Source organism: Lathyrus oleraceus, chromosome 3 (genome assembly GCF_024323335.1).
Source record: "Lathyrus oleraceus cultivar Zhongwan6 chromosome 3, CAAS_Psat_ZW6_1.0, whole genome shotgun sequence".
Classification (NCBI taxonomy): Eukaryota; Viridiplantae; Streptophyta; class Magnoliopsida; order Fabales; family Fabaceae; genus Lathyrus; species Lathyrus oleraceus.
This window is the reverse complement of record NC_066581.1, coordinates 111,490,258-111,496,344: the sequence shown is the minus strand read 5'-3', so window position 1 is coordinate 111,496,344 and position 6,087 is coordinate 111,490,258. Positions and strand designations below refer to the sequence as shown.

The window sequence follows — 6,087 nt, the reverse complement described above, 5'->3', positions numbered from 1 at the left end:
GATCAAGTTTTTGGCGCCATTGTCGGGGACCAACTTCGTCAAATTTTGTACCCTGTTGTTACACCGTGTAGACTAAGAAATTTTTAGCCGGTAAATGCGAAGAACCCGTAGTACCGGAAATTTAGTAGATCCTTTAGCAGAACCCGAATGTTATACTCGTACATGCCTCTTACTCATCCGAATTAAGAAAGTTATGACTGAGAATCGCAATAGGCGACCTCTTAAGGAATTTGCCCAACGCTCTGATGAGGAACCTTGTTCGAGTATAGTAAACCCCTTTATACCTGCTAACAATTTCGAACTAAAACCGTCTTTGTTACAATTAGTGCAACAAAACCAATACGCGGGTCTCGCTACTGAGAACCCGAAACAACATTTAAAAGTTTTTATCCAACTAGCCGACACCTTTAAATCTAACGGCGCTTCATCCGATGCAATCCATTTAAGATTATTCCCTTTTTCCCTCAGGGATAGAGCACGTTCATGGCTAAATTCACTTCCAGCTAATTCAATAACTACCTGGGAAGACCTTAGGAGAGTATTCCTTGCTAGATATTCCCCCTCCTAGTAAGACTGTTATTCTTCGAAACCAAATAACTAGATTTGCTCAAAACCAAGGAGAATCTCTTTTCGAAGCTTGGGAGAGATATAAAGAGCTATTAAGAGTCTGCCCACACCATGGCCTAGAACTATGGTTGATCGTTCATACCTTCTACAATGGACTCCATTATAACACCAAGATGAGCATCGACGCTACCGTAGGTGGCGCGCTGATGAACAAACCTTATCCAGAAGCTTGTGACCTAATTGAGGATATGGCCCAAAACCATTATCAATGGGGAACCAAACGAGCATCAATAGAGAAATAGGAGACCCAATATGGAATACATGAGGTAAGCTCTCTAGACATGATGCAGGCGAAAATGGACGCTTTAGCCCTTAGGATCGAACATATGTCTACAAACACTAACACCGTAGCAGTAGTCCACACAGAGTGTGAACTCTGTGGATCTAAAGGACATGAATCGGCAGAGTGTAACCTTTTGAACGAACTAAATACCGACCAAGCGAATTACGCCCAAGGTAACCCGTTTTCAAACACTTACAAGCCTGGATGGAAGAATCATCCAAATTTATCCTATAAAAACCACAACCCTATCCAAAATAATGCACCTCAGAGACCGCAAGGTTATCAAGCCCAAAAACCAAACCAACCTATGCAAGTTGTGCCCTAGAAGTCTAACCTTGAGAAGATCATGGAAAGCTTTATATCGGGCCAGACTCAGCAAAATAAAGAATTCCTAAACCAAAACATTCACGTAAACGAACTTATAACGCAATTAGGAACCAAGGTTGATCAGATAATCACTCACAACAAGATGCTTGAAACCCAGATCTCACAGGTAACACAAAACCAAGCCCCAAAAACTACACCTGGAGGCCAATTTCCTAGACAACCTCAACCAAACCCTCGAGGGCAAGCTAACGCTATCTCGTTATGAAGTGGAACCGCTTACGAAGGGCCTCAAAACCCAGCAATGAGCGAGTCTAAATCTTCTAAAGAGAATGTGCCTACCAACCAAGAAGAGGAACCGGAGGAATTCGAGAAACAAACCAACCAAGAAGGTGAAGCCAAGGATAAAACTTACAAACCACCTCCCTCGTACAAACCACCAATCCCGTATCCGTAAAGACTTAAACAAACCAAGGTCAATAACCAATATCAAAAATTTATAAAAGTGATAGAAAAGCTTCATGTGGAGATTCCTTTCACCGAAGCTATCACCCAAATTCCGTCTTACGCTACATTTCTCAAAGACATCTTAACTAACAAGCATAGGCTCGACAATCCAAAACCCTTGGAATGCAACTTTATTTTTGAGGATAAACTTGCTAAGAAGGAGAAAGACCCTGGTAATTTTTCTATACCTTGCATTTTAGAAAATCATGTGATCGACAAAGCTTTCCTAGACTTAGGCGCTAGTGTAAGTTTAATGCCCTTAGCTGTATGTAAGAGATTAAACCTAAGAGAATTGCAACCAACTAAGATGTCCCTACAATTAGCCGATAGGTCTGTTAAGTATCCTGTAGGCATTTTAGAAGACATCCCAGTTAGGATCTGTCAACTTTATATCCCAATAGACTTTGTGGTCATGGATATAAAAGAAGACGAAGATATCCTTATCCTTCTAGGTAGACCATTCTTATCAATAGTCGGAGCTATAATAGATGTCAAAAGAGGGAAATTAACCTTCGAAGTAGGGGACGAAAAGATCGAGTTCATTCTTTCGAAATTCTTGATGGCACCAATTCTAGGAGACGCATGTTATGTGATCGATATCATAGATGACTGCATAATAGAATTTGATCAGGGAGAACCTAAGATCGAACCATTTTCAAACCCGAATGAAAAGGATGATGAGTTAGAGGAAACAGAACCTCTCACTAACGAATGTCTGGATCTTACTCCAGACCCTTCACCTAATTCTCAAAAACCAGCCCAAGAACTTAAGGAACTATCCAAGAACCTAAGATATGAGTTTTTGGATGAAGAAATGAACCGCCCAGTAATAGTTAGTGCCACCTTAAATCAAGACGAGACGAATCGACTCTTGAATGTTTTAAGAAGATACCCCTCTGCCTTAGGGTACAACATCTCTGATTTAAAAGGTATTAGCCCATTCGTGTGTATGCACCGGATCTCACTAGAGGAGGATTCAAAACCTTCCAGAGGACATCAGAGACGAATCAACCCTGTGATGAGCGAGGTAGTAAATAAGGAAGTCCTTAAACTACTGGAAGCTGGTATAATCTATCAGATCTCTGATAGTAAATGGGTAAGTCCTGTACATGTGGTACCCAAGAAGGGAGGCATCACAGTCGTGCAGAATGAAAAGGGAGAGCGTGTCGCTAAACGCATAGAAGGCGGATGGCGTATGTGCATAGATTATAGGAAGCTCAATAAGGCAACTAGGTAAGACCATTTCCCCCTTCCATTCATAGATCAAATGCTGGAGCGTCTTGCCAGGCACTCTTACTTTTGTTATATTGATGGATATTCTGGATTTTTCCAAATACCCATTCACCCCGAGGATTAAGAGAAAATAACTTTTACCTGTCCCTACGGAACGTTTGCTTACAGACGAATGTCGTTTGGAGTCTGTAATACGCCAGCTACTTTCAAACGTTGTATGATATCAATCTTCGCAGATTATCTCAATGGAATCATAGAAGTATTTATGGACGACTTCTCAGTGTGTGGATTAGACTTTGAAGACTGCCTTATTAACCTTGAGAAAATCCTAGAGAGATGCGTAGAAGTTAACTTAGTGGTAAACTGGGAGAAGTGCCACTTTATGGTCAAAGAAGGCATAGTGTTAGGACACATAATATTTGAAAGAGGCATTGAGGTTGATAAAGCAAAAATAGAAGTTATAGAAAACCTTAACCCTCCTAAGACAGTTAGAGAAGTCCGTAGTTTCCTTGGACACGCCGTTTTCTACCGACGCTTTATAAAAGACTTCTCTAAAATAACAAAACCCTTGAAAGGCCTTCTGATGAAAGACATCTAATTTATTTTCGATGAGAAATGCATCAAAGCCTTTAACTAGTTAAAACAAGTGTTAATCTCAGCACCCATTCTACAAACTCCAGATTGGACTAAACCCTTCGAAATAATGTGTGATGCTAGCAATTTCGCTATAGGAGCTGTTTTAGGGCAAAGAAAAGATAAGAAACTACATGTAATATATTACGCTAGTAGAACACTAGATGCCGCTCAATTAAATTATACAACAACAGAGAAGGAACTCCTAGCTGTAGTTTTCGCAATCGATAAATTTAGGTCTTATCTTGTAGGATCTAAGATTATAGTCTATACAGACCATGTAGCTATCTGTTACCTTCTGAGCAAAAAGGATGCAAAACCTAGATTACTGAGGTGGATCCTTTTGCTACAAGAATTCGATTTAAACATTAGAGACAAAAAAGGAACAGAAAACGTAGTTGCTGACCATCTTTCCAGATTAGAGCATTTAAAGCCAGATCATTTACCTATAAATGATGATTTCACCTATGACAAACTAATAGCTAAGATAGATACTTCTCCCCTTGAGCCTGATAGAGACAACCTTGGTACGATTTTAGAGATTAGCAGAGTACCATGGTATGCTGATTTTGTGAACTATCTAGCCGCTGATATCATACCACCTGACCTCAACTATCAACAGAAGAAGAAGTTCTTTAAAGATATAAGACACTTCTATTGGGACGAACCACTCCTTTTCAAAAGAGGAACTGATAACATATTTCGACGTTGCGTCCCGGAAGAAGAAGTCAGAAACATCATAGAGCATTGTCACTCTTCACCTTATAGTGGACATTCAAGCACATCCAAGACATACGCTAAGATCCTTCAAGCTGGTCTTTATTGGCCGATATTATGGCGTGATGTCCATGCTTATATTGTCCGATGTGACCGGTGCCAGTGCGCTGGGAACATCTCAAGACGTGACGAAATGCCTTTGAAGAACATCCAAGAAGTAGAACTATTTGACGTTTGGGGTATAGATTTCATGGGACCTTTTCCATCTTCATTGGGAAACAAGTACATTTTGGTAGCAGTTGACTATGTGTCCAAGTGGATAGAAGCTATAGCCGCACCCACCAACGACACAAGAGTAGTCATCAAGATGTTCAAGAACAATATCTTTCCCAGATTTGGAGTTCCACGACTTGTCATAAGCGATGGTGGATCACATTTTATATCCAGAATATTTAATAAACTCCTAAGGAAATATGGAGTGAAACACAGAGTAGCAACACCATATCACCCCCAGACTAATGGTTAAGTGAAAGTATCCAACAGAGAGATTAAGCAGATCTTGGAGAAAACTGTATCAATATCTAGAAAAGATTGGTCTGAAAAGCTAACAAAAGCACTGTGGGCTTACAAAACTGCTTACAAGACCCCCATTGGAACTACACCGTACCAGTTGGTCTACGGGAAGTCATGCCACTTACCTTTTGAACTCAAGCACAAGGCATATTGGGCCATCAAGACCCTAAATTTGGATTACCTAGCATCTAGCAAGAAGCGAATCCTTTATATTCACAAATTGGAGGAACTTCGCCAGAACGCTTACGAGAATGCCGTTATATACAAGGAGAGAACCAAAGCTTGGCACGACAAGAGGATCGTGAAAAAGGAATTTAATATAGGAGACTCTGTTCTTCTCTTCAATTCGAGATTACGTCTTTTTCCAGGTAAGTTGCGTTCGAGATGGACAGGCCCCTTTGAGGTGTCCAAAATCCTGAAATCTGGAGCAGTTGAAATCTGGAACAACTCCTATAATCCATTCATGGTAAACAGACAAAGATTGAAGCATTAGAAGGAGGTGACATACCCACAGAATGTCATGACCAAACTCTGACCGACCCTCAAGTTCCTACCTCTAACATATAAAGTCTGAATCGTCAAGCTAACGACGTAAAACAAGCGTTGCATGGGAGGCAACCCATGACTTCTTTTCCTTTACTTTTACTATTTTCAATTTATATTTATTTGTTTTATATGTATGTATATCTATATGGAGACTAACAGTTATAATATTTGTGATTTCAGGTGTCCTCTGTTTCTAATCTAACTTTTCAGGAATGGAGAATATCGACACTATGCCAGTAATATTTCGTGACCCAGTTCAAGAGCAGTGTTACACCATGCTTTCACAGCGCCCGATACTGCCTACTAGATATCCCGACTCGAGCTGCATGGAGGCATTAGGCATTGAGCCTAGTGTCAGGAACTTATGCAATCTGTTACAGTGGGATAAATATACAGATGTTATGCATGTGACTTACAGGAACCTGGCTTTGGAGTTCCTGAGCTCGCTTGTCTACGAGCCTTATGTTGGGCACGCCAGTGATGGAGGATACATTAACTTCAGGTTGTTTGGGGCAGAATACACCTTCAACCACAAGCGTTTCGGCGACTTGCTTGGTTTCCAGACTGCCTATGATGCTTCGTCCGAGCTCCCCATGAGCTACTTTCTGAGCCGAGACATCGAGAAGTTTTGGAGCGATATCACG

The 6,087-nt window shown here is 40.8% G+C and overlaps 1 non-coding gene across 1 annotated transcript; it reads right to left on the bottom strand.

Moving 5' to 3' along the window:
• Positions 1 to 578: 578 nt before the first annotated feature.
• Positions 579 to 685, bottom strand: LOC127133411 (small nucleolar RNA R71). The gene has a single exon (XR_007807388.1). It is a non-coding gene; the product is annotated as a small nucleolar RNA R71 (small nucleolar RNA).
• Positions 686 to 6,087: the final 5,402 nt, after the last annotated feature.